The sequence below is a fragment of the Chelonia mydas genome, chromosome 7 (genome assembly GCF_015237465.2).
Source record: "Chelonia mydas isolate rCheMyd1 chromosome 7, rCheMyd1.pri.v2, whole genome shotgun sequence".
In the NCBI taxonomy this organism is placed as follows: domain Eukaryota; kingdom Metazoa; phylum Chordata; order Testudines; family Cheloniidae; genus Chelonia; species Chelonia mydas.
Genome location: NC_057853.1, coordinates 108,077,136 through 108,088,908, shown reverse-complemented (window position 1 = coordinate 108,088,908; position 11,773 = coordinate 108,077,136).

Here is an 11,773-nt window from a genome sequence, read left to right as displayed (position 1 = left end):
AAAATTTTAAGAGCACCAAAAAGAGCATTTGACAAATTATTTTAGTAGCGGGAAAAAAAAATTAATGTTCAGAAATATCAACTAAAACTGCAGATCTTCTTCCAACTTCCGCATAAACATATTTTTAGGTTGAGAACAAACCAAGAAATTTCAGCCCTAATTGTCACTTTTCAGTAGGGAAGTTGTAATATTCTACAAAAAGGAAAAGTGTAATTGTAATTGGTGATAGTGATAAGATTAGAAATAAATAGAAAGTGACTAAGTAGACAACATTTACAATTATGCCTTTTCACCTAGGATGGAAGTCACTTTGACATGGATTCCCCTGGCTCCTGTCTCTCACAGTTGTGTTCTGGATCTGTTCAATGCACCCAAAGGGAAGTTAGCAGGGTTGGTAAATAGCCTGCATCTTTTAAATAAGGATCAGGAGCAGGGTAAGCATTAGAACAGAGATAACCTGATGCCACTGACACCTTTTCAGAATCCTAGGCTATGGGCAAACATTTTAAAATTGATCCATGGGAGAGGTCAACATGTCTACTTCATAGAGACTGTAGAGTCATATTCAATCTTTATTAATTACTGCTTTGTAGACATGTGGGGTCAGCTTCTATGTTGCCCTACACCTACACCGTATGTAGTCATTTAAATCAATTCTAAGTGCATATGATGATTATTATTCTGCTTTAGTAGCATTTTACACACACTTTGAGATAGTGTAAATTACTATACAAGTTGCAGGGACATGAAGATCTGGCCTAGTTTGAAAGATCAGAATTATGTGAGGTCCACAACTTTATAATTGGTGAAGGACCAATGCCAAATAAACTATAGTATGCTTTCCTGAAAATTTAAAGGAGTCTGAGTTTTGCTGCTCATGAAAGGTCATCTAAGAGCAATGGCTAGAAATATACATAATGTTAGCAGGCATTGGGCAGGTTTTCTCCAAAAAGCAGTAGACAAAACTCTTGGACTATGTGTAAGCATCATCTTGAGAAACATAAAGACTAGATATGTACGCTTTATGCCTCTGAAAAGCTAGGTGTTTTGTTTTCCCAATAGTTTAATTAAATATCCAACAGTTTGAGAGATATTCACTACTAAAAACATATTGTATTTGCACTAAGTGGAATAGAAAAGCAAGATAATTATCAGAATGATGTGATTTTAAGATCTGAAATCTCAATCTGCATGAGCTAAATAGCAAAGCTTTGTCAAATATTTTTGGAACAAGTAAACTTTCTAAGCACTAGTCCTGCTCCAGCAATCAAAAAGAGTGATGAAACCCTGGGATTCTTTCTGAAAAATTATAATTCTATTCCTTAGTATGTTTTTGTTCTCCATATAAGGCTATGTCCTTTTTAAAGATTTAAGACAAAAAATGTGGTTTGATAACCGGAGTTTTGGATACTTGAACTTGGCAGTGTTAATGTATTAATAGCATCACCTTTACAGCTGTGAACCTGTGAGAGTGGCAACTATTCTGTTGTGGTATTAACTAAGGGAAGCAAATTATGTTAGGAGCTAGGATTCATGATGTGACTGAGAGACTGCCAAGACTCATCAAACCCTCTGATCGCTACCCCTTCCTGCTTCTCCACGTGGGCACCAATGATACTGCCAAGAATGACCTTGAGCGGATCACTGCAGACTACGTGGCTCTGCGAAGAAGGATAAAGGAGTTTAAGGCGCAAGTGGTGTTCTCGTCCATCCTCCCCAGGGAAGAAAAGGCCTGGATAGAGACCGTCGAATCGTGGAAGTCAACGAATGGCTACGCAGGTGGTGTCGGAGAGAAGGCTTTGGATTCTTTGACCATGGGATGGTGTTCCAAGAAGGAGGAGTGCTAGGCAGAGACGGGCTCCACCTAATGAAGAGAGGGAAGGGCATCTTCGCAAGCAGGCTGGCTAACGTAGTGAGGAGGGCTTTAAACTAGGTTCACCGGGGGAAGGAGACCAAAGCCCTGAGGTAAGTGGGGACGTGGGATACCGGGAGGAAGCACGAGCAGGAGAGCACAAGAGGGGAGGGCTCCTGCCTCATACTAAGAAAGCAGGACAAACAGCAAGTTATCTCAAGTGCCCATACACAAATGCAAGAAGCCTGGGAAACAAGCAGGGAGAACTGGAAGTCCTGGCACAGTCAAGGAATTATGATGTGATTGGAATAACAGAGACTTGGTGGGATAACTCACATGACTGGAGTACTGTCATGGATGGATATAAGCTGTTCAGGAGGGACAGGCGGGGCAGAAAAGGTGGGGGAGTTGCATTGTATGTAAGAGAGCAGTATGACTGCTCGGAGCTCCGGTATGAAACTGCAGAAAAACCTGAGAGTCTCTGGATTAAGTTTAGAAGTGTGAGCAACAAGGGTGATGTCATGGTGGGAATCTGCTATAGACCACCGGACCAGGGGGATGAGGTGGATGAGGCTTTCTTCCAGCAACTAACGGAAGTTACTAGATTGCAGGCCCTGGTTTTCATGGGAGACTTCATTCACCCGATATCTGCTGGGAGAGCAATATAGCGGTGCACAGACAATCCAAGAAGTTTTTGGAAAGGGTAGGAGACAATTTCCTGGTGCAAGTGCTGGAGTAACCAACGAGGGGCAGAGCTCTTCTTGACCTGCTGCTCACAAACCGGGAAGAATAAGTAGGGGAAGCTAAAGTGGATGGGAACCTGGGAGGCAGTGACCATGAGATGGTCGAGTTCAGGATCCTGACACAGGGAAGAAAGGAGAGCAGCAGAATACAGACCCTGGACATCAGAAAAGCAGGCTTTGACTCCCTCAGGGAACTGATGGGCAGGATGGGAGAATAACATGAGAGGGAAAGGAGTCCAGGAGAGCTGGCTGTATTTTAAAGAATCCTTATTGAGATTGCAGGAACAAACCATCCTGATGTATAGAAAGAATAGTAAATATGGCAGGCGACCAGCTTGGCTTAACAGTGAAATCCTTGCTGATCTTAAACACAGAAAAGAAGCTTACAAGAAGTGGAAGACTGGGCAACTGACCAGGGAAGAGTATAAAAATATTGCTCAGAATGAAATCAGGAAGGCCAAATCACACCTGGAGTGATCAAATCACACCTAGCAAGAGATGTTAAGAGTAACGAAAAGGGTTTCTTCAGGTATGTTAGCAACAAGAAGAAAGTCAAGGAAAGTGTGGGCCCCTTACTGAACGAGGGAGGCAACCTAGTGACAGAGGATGTGGAAAAAGCTAATGTACTCAATGCTTTTTTTGCCTCTGTCTTCATGAACAAGATCAGCTCCCAGACTACTGCACTGGGCAGCACAGCATGGGGAGGAGGTGACCAGCCCTCTGTGGAGAAAGAAGTGGTTCTGGACTATTTAGAAAAGTTGGACGAGCACAAGTCCATAGGGCCGGATGCGCTGCATCCGAGAGTGCTAAAGGAGTTGGCGGATGTGATTGCAGAGCCATTGGCCATTATCTTTGAAAACTCATGGCGATCGGGGGAGGTCCTGGATGACTGGAAAAAGGCTAATGTAGTGCCCATCTTTTAAAAAGGGAAGGAGGAGGATCCTGGGAACTACAAGCCAGTCAGCCTCACCTCAGTCCCTGGAAAAATCATGGAGCAGGTCCTCAAGGAATCAATCCTGAAGCACTTAGAGGAAAGTGATCAGGAACAGTCAGCATGGATTCACCAAGGGCAAGTCATGCCTGACTAATCTAATTGCCTTCTATGATGAGATAACTGGCTCTGTGGATGAGGGGAAAGCAGTGGACGTGCTGTTCCTTGACTTTAGCAAAGCTTTTCAAGTGGAGTGCCCCAAGGGTCAGTCCTCGGGCCGGTTTTGTTCAATATCTTCATTAATGATCTGGAGGATGGTGTGGATTGCACCCTCAGAAAGTTTGCAGATGACACTAAACTGGGAGGAGAGGTAGATACGCTGGAGGGTAGGGATAGGATACCGAGGAACCTAGGCAAATTAGAGGATTGGGTCAGAAGAAATCTGATGAGGTTCAACAAGGACAAGTGCAGAGTCCTGCACTTAGGACTGAAGAATCCCATGCACCGCTACAGACTAGGGACCGAATGGCTCGGCAGCAGTTCTGCAGAAAAGGACCTAGGGGTTACAGTGGACGAGAAGCAGGATATGAGTCAACAGTGTGCCATTGTTGCCAAGAAGGCCAATGGCATTTTGGGATGTATAAGTAGGGGCATTGCCAGCAGATCGAGGGACATGATCGTTCCCCTCTATTCGACATTGGTGAGGTCTCATCTGGAGTACTGTGTCGAGTTTTGGGCCCCACACTACAAGAAGGATGTGGAAAAATTGGAAAACGTCCAGCGAAGGGCAACAAAAATGATTAGGGGACTGGAACACATGACTTATGAGGCGAGGCTGAGGGAATTGGGATTGTTTAGACTGTAGAAGAGAAGAATGAGGGGGGATTTGATAGCTGCTTTCAACTACCTGAAAGGGGGTTCCAAAGAGGATGGATCTAGACTGTTCTCAGTGGTAGCAGATGACAGAACGAGGAGTAATGGTCTCAAGTTGCAGTGGGGGAGGTTTAGGTTGGATATTAGGAAAAACTTTTCCCTACGAGGGTGGTGAAGCAGTGGAATGCGTTACCTAGGGAGGTGGTGGAATCTCCTTCCTTAGAAGTTTTTAAGGTCAGGCTTGACAAAGCCCTGGCTGGGATGATTTATTTGGGGATTGGTCTTGCTTTGAGCAGGGGGTTGGACTAGATGACCTCCTGAGGTCCCTTCCAACCCTGATATTCTATGATTCTATGTTATGGTCACAAATTATGTTACGGTTACAAGATCATCATCATTTTGCGAAACAATTTCCGGCACAGAAAGGGATCTACCATTTTAATATCTCACCTAAAGAACAGCATCATTCCTGATCTGCATTTGTTTTTTGAACTAAATATTAGTTTCCTGTATTTGTCAGATTAAATCTCACAATTTTCTTTGTCCAGAATCAAGGAGGAAATCAACTAAGACTATGGATGTCCTAATGTAGCTTATACTGGTATGTACATGGAATTTGTTCCCTGAAAGATCTCAGGGGCAAGTAATTCATTATTTAATCCAACTTTGTCAGTAATAAGGTCCTGGAGCTGCGCCTGCTCAGTCTCCTGACAGCCTAATGAACACATCTGGGCTTCATCAGCTAACCTGCCTGAAGGAAAGTCTTGCCTGATTGGATGAAGAAGCTAACAGGCTTGCACTTAAGCCCAGCAGCAGCAGCAATTCACTGCCTGCTCAAAGTGTTCACCCTCGGCTGTAATAGCTCCTGTACCTGCTTGTTCCCAGCTTTGCTTCTGTCCCACTCCTGCCTTGTTCCAGCCCTACCTCTCCCTCGCCTCACTTCGGGTAGCCCCGGTCTGACCCTCAACTCCTATTCCTAACTTGTCTTTGGCTGGCCTATGACTTCAGCTCCGACCTTCAGCTCCAATCCCTGGCTACCAAATCCTGCTCCAACCAATATGCATGATTGCCCATGTCCTGGTCTCTGACTAAGTCTTTCATTTTTTTGTTTTAATTAGGATTATTTATTTTTGGCAATTACAGATCACAGTGCCTTGTGTACTCTCCAAGTGGGAAACTTACTGTACCAAGTCAGAGTTGTTGTTTTAGTGACTTGAATGTTTTTTCTACAAATATAGCTGTTCCAAGATCCAGCTTTGGAAGTATCTAATTTGTGTTATTGGGAAGCTCATCAAGCCACGTTTTTCCCTTTCCTATTTTATATGAAACATTGTCAGAACTAATTTTATATGTTGTCTAGTAGCATCTGAACAAAATTTCATTTCTTCTGGATTTCTGGGACTTTTCTGTAGAAATGGTCTCACTGTCAGGTGGATTCCAGAGCCGAGTTCTGCTCAACGTTATGCTTCGTTTAAGTACTGTTTCTCTTCTTCATCTCCATAGAATACTTATATCTCTCTCTCTCCAGCAGAGCACTGCATCCTCCCCGGTCAACATCAGCTACCTTTGCCTGGCTACACAATTTTTATTAGAAGTATAATAATGAGGTAACAAATAATAGTTTAGGACTGACCAGTTATGCACACAGAGAGGAAAGATGTGGTCCCTACTTTTCCAAGCAAATAGGGTGAAATTAATGAATTTAAACCAGACACTGCCTTAGCCCTAAGTAAGATGGAAAAAAGACAAAGTCTACCCTGTCATTGGCTTATTCAAAGCTAGATAGATTTTTTTTTTCAGAAAAACTGATCGCATACTTCATCTTATTGGAAGATGCAATAGTTTGTTTTTAAAATGCCATTTAGCTAAGTCACTGTCAATTAGTCAGATGTAGCAAGAACATGGATCCCTTTTTTAAGCTGCAAGACAAAGGAGAGCATGGTCACACTGACCTATATGCACTCAGCAATTCACCTGTTCAGTCACTTCCTTTTCCCTGCAACGTACGCTGGGGTATTATTTTAAACTTTTACGACTCAACTCAGCTTTTAGTTGAACTATGTTTCTCATTAGCTCTGCTGCTTCATTTGAGTTAGCCTCTCAAATCTCACCTTCTCTGTCAAGACCTTCAAACAATTACCTTGTTCCTGTTCCACTTCCAGTTTTACCAGTCAGTGCAGTCACTTTGAGTCACACTTAGGCCCCAATCCAAAAGAGACCAGGAATTGAAAAAAGAATAGCCTTTCAAAATGACTACAACTAAACTTTTTCCTAAGCAGGTTTAGCCCACCAATATGCATGGGAATGGTATGTGTTGGAAGGAGTTTTTAAACATTGTCCAGAAATACTACAGAGATGGGCACTACGGAGTAACTAAAACACAATTTGCAAACACAATTTTAACATGGCTCAGCTCCATCAGTGCTATTTAACTCTTTGAAATCAATTAAACTGAAACAATGGTTAAATACAATAGAACTTGATTTGAAGCCCACTTTCTATGGAACCCAACAAATCTTATGCACTAGGACAGTTATGGCTCTGCGTTTCCATACTAAAGTGATTATTCTTTAAGGTTAAAATGAAAATACCAGTGAAAATACTCAGCAGTATTTACCATTCAGATCAAACAACATCAGTTTTTTATTTTTATTAGACTTATTTCTCTTCTTCCTCACTCTTGTTGCTGGGTTCCTTCATTTGGCATCTCAATTTAAAGTGCACATTATTCCAGTGGATTTTATGTTGAGTTGTGATGAGGTCACTTGAAAAGGAGTCCCAAACTGCAACTGTCATGTGACTGGTTTAGCCAATCATAATCCATTCTTTAAAAAAATAAGTTAATGTTTTAGAAGGCTTATATAAATCTAACAAAAGACAGACAGGCAGTAGTCCTACAACTAATCGTAAGTGCACAATCCTGGAAAGACATTAGCCCCTTTTATTCACGCTCAATATGTCCTAACAAGAAACAAGATTAGACCATGTCTCATAAAATATGTCACCCACCTTTTTCCTTGATCCTTTAAGAGCAACATTTAGCATCTGCTGTAATCAGATTCTATTTCTCTATATTCTTAAAACAGGACAGTGAATTTGAGGCAAGCCTATTTGATGAACTAGTCCTTGAGACTCTACACAGAAGTTTAGCTACATTAGTTTAACACAAAGATTAACAGAAACATATAGGTGTAAGTTTATTTTTAAAAAGATCATTTTTAATTTATACATGCAAAATAAAAGTTATACCAGAATTTGCCCAGATACCAATTTATTCTTTCTAATGTTATTCTTTCTATATATAAAGCATATGTATATTGCTGCAAACACTTATTAAAAAAAGCCCAAATAATTCTACAATACTGCCCAACACTACAGTAATTATTGAAGTATTGTAAGTTGTGGTGTTTTAGACCATTACTATAGAATATTGTAGCATATTTTTATAAGGGAATGTGAAAGCTATTAAAAAAGATTAAATGAAATTTCTAAATCTAGAATGGAATCAGGTATGAAACTATTTCAGAATGATTGTGATTACTCACAGCCTAGACAAATGGAGTCATTGTGTCCATAATTCAGGTCTAAAACAAATATATAAAAAACCCTACTTGGGAAGATCAGGTTCATGTTCATTAACATATTTATTAAGTAAATTATTATTATAAAATATCAATATATTTAAGCCATATAATTGTTCACTATTTGCAAGTTAGTTAAATGCACAATCCTTTATAATTACAATCTTTATAATAAAGGGACAATAGAACATACTGATAACTGATCAGTCAACAGCTGTTATTAAAATAGGTTATTATGTGGTTTCTGACTGTCTTCTGGAATCAGTATATTGACATAACTGGTGCAATGAGAAGACATCTTCCTAATCCCTTTGTACGAGTCCTTTACAAATGACTTAAAATTCATTAATTTTAAAACTAGTCACTTTGATGGAGCCTCTAAAGGGGTCCAGGGGAGTCAATTTTCAAGGAATTCTTAATGTAAGCAGCAGATATCTGAGAAGGAAGCCCTCATCACCTAAGCATGAATCATTTACAGAAGGAGGTGACGTGACACATTTCCGCATTTTCCTTGTTATAGAGTCATTGACACCTTGTGACAGACACCTATATGGGGCAACAATAGAGGCAATCTGGTCTGCCACGTGATGAATCCAACACCAGATCTCTTGAGGCACTTTCTAACTTCCCAGTGAAACTGGTTAGTTTAATCCCTGAAGATTATAAAAGTGTCCAGGTGGAGGTGACAGCTGGTTGAAGCTCTTCACTTTTGCCTGACATCTGCCTTATAGGTAACACCCTACTAACTAATCCATCTGCTAAACTTCCCAGTGTTAGCTACTCCTGCTGCATTATTTCATTTCTCCCATTTTCAGTGTGATGCTGATCTTGCTAATAAAGGATGCCACATTCAGTTCACTTGAAGAAAGAATCTGGCACATGTCTAGCAATTGGTTCAATGGGATATTAGTGGTATTTGGATCAGATGCCCCAATGTATAGCCTAAAGACAATTCTTCTCCCTTCATCAATTTGCTTCGTTATATTCAATATTTTATTAGCTCAAAGACAAGATGCATGGTGAAAAGAGAAGACAATCACAGGAAATGGTTCTCTTTCCCTTAATTGGTTCCATTTTAAAATGTTTGGGATATAAGCATGAGTGCTATCAATACCTTTTAAAAATGATTATTTTTAAACTAAAAGCACATCAGAACTTAGCCACAGATTGTGCTTCTGAGTATAAGCCAATCGTTTTATAAAACGCACTCAGAGTATGTCTAAATGCTGTACAAAAAAACCCACTATATAAATATTGCAAATTCCAGATGCCAACCAGCCCACGCAGATTCTGTGTGCTGACCTTTATTTAGCTATTGCAGACACAATGTCCTGAAGCCCCCCACTTTTCAAGTTGCATTTTATTTTGCATGGTAACACCTTAAGAGCCTGCCTTGGAGAAACAGCACCATTTTAAGCTGACAGCACTGTATGGGCACCAGGACTAGGCAGATTTCCTTAATAGTTATTCTTACTCTTACCTCTCATAAAATGATGCTCATTATAGAACAATTCCAACATTTAATGTACTAGTGCAGAGCCAATGATAGGCTTTTTTGGTCATTATTTATAGTTTTACTGAAGAACCCAAAATTACAAAAAAGGGCAACATGTCCTAAATAAGCTGCGGACCAAGCTAGCAACAATACTTAAATAAAAATAGTATACTGTTTGGTCTGTTATTAAAATACAGAAATGAGATCTTGAGCTTTGTTCCGATGAGCACCGCAATCAACCAATTTTGGTTTACATAGTTGGAGAGGTACTGCCCCCTTCCTGTCCCTTGTAGATTATATCTAAGGATTTTAGTAGCCCTCTCAATTTATGATGTTGTTTTTTTAAATCTGTAATTCAACTTTCATTGAGGGTTTTGCGGGGTGGGGGGGGGGGAGAGAATAAAAAGATTATAACCAAATCTAATATAGAGAATCTGAAAGCTATGGAATCTATCCAGAACTATATCTAAGAATTTATATTGCCCCTATAACCACAGTTTTTGAGCACATAACAAACACTGATTTTATCTTCACAACAGTCCTGGGGTGTGGGGACATATCTTCATTTTACAGGTTTAGAGAGATTAAGGTCTAGAACATCTGTGGCATAGCTGGGGATTGAACCCATATCTGCAGTGCAGTGCTTTAAAAGACCATTTTTATTTTCTTCAGCTGGAAAGGACAGACCTTTTAGCCCCCTATTCAGTGAGGAGAGTTGCAAAGCTCCTGAGGAGGGCAAGTAGCTAGGGTGAAGGGAAAGCCAGAGCCAAGGAAAAGTTGCAGAAAAGTGGGGGGGAAATCTACAGTAAATTGACTAAAATTTTCCATTAGCAACACTTGGCATAGATGCCTCAAAACACATAGCAGCACTTGTGAACCTCATTCTCAAGACCATATTGAGAACTAAAAATCAGTAATTTTCTGGTGGCATAAGCTCCAGAAGGCAACATGTAGGGACTGACCTATTCAAGGGACAAGTCCACCCACTGCAAGAAAGTCAAAATCCAAACAGCTGTGCATGTATAGGAATAAATTCTCCACCTTGAGGAGTGTTGCTCTCAACTCCTCCCCAACATCAGGTGAAATTACTATTGTCCTGGGTTAGGCTCCACCCTCAGGTTGCCCCAAGGAAGTAGAGGGGCAGAACAAGAATTAGACTGGGTGGCTTTAGTATGGATTCATGGGTTCAATTGCACCCGCAGAAATCACGAAGCCCAGGCCCTGTGTCACGGTGGCTCTGCTCCGACCCACATCACTGTGCGATGTTATCAGAGTCATATGCTGCTTTGGATACCGAAGAGTAAAATCTCCCAGAGGGGATTTGGGAGGTGGGGATCAGGAGATGCCCCCAAAAGTCCAGGAAGCAGGTACACGTGGCCAGGATGCTGGCTAAGGGCAGGGCCTTCCCCCACTCTGAGCAGCTGAGCAGAACTGCGTTCCCTAGAACATATCGGGTGGGGTCTCTCTCACTGACTTGTGTAACTGGGACCGTCCCCGGGGTGGCTGTGCAGAGTAAAGCAGGCCCTGTGCTAAGGCCTGGTGTACCCATTGAATCAGAAGGCTACATCTGCCACTGAATGAGGTCCTTTATATTGATAAAAACAGGTGAAATCATCATCCTTATTGATGGGATTGTGGAAAATATGACTTCTTTGGAGCGCCCTAGTTGTAATCTCTCTCTGGTTGGATTCTGTTTTGAAATTGTTAGACAGGGAAAGTGATGTGGATTATATATCTCCTATCATCATCTTCCATGGATGATTGTCAGCATGGTAAGTGCCACCCCAGCCATGAGTATCAAAGCCCTCATTACTATATGTCAGGTTTCAGAGTAGCAGCCGTGTTAGTCTGTATTCGCAAAAAGAAAAGGAGTACTTGTGGCACCTTAGAGACTAACAAATTTATTTGAGCATAAGCTTTCGTGAGCTACAGCTGATGAAGTGGGCTGTAGCTCACGAAAGCTTATGCTCAAACAAATTTGTTAGTCTCTAAGGTGCCACAAGTACTCCTTTTCTTTTTGCGATTACTATATGTGATGTTCTTGCTGTACGAAGTCAGAAGGGGATGGGGTTTGGTGACTGTTTCCTCTATATTAAAAGACACACACACACACAGCACAATGGAACAAGTCAGGTCTCTTTCAACAATTATGTTCTCAAGAGGGTATCTAAGAGGAAGCTTCCAAGCAGCTATGAAATACATTTACAACTGTCCTTGAGAAAATACACTCTTTGTAATTCTCAAAAGCATGGTCATTATGTCCTGAAACTACACACTTGATTAGAATGCTGAAATCTT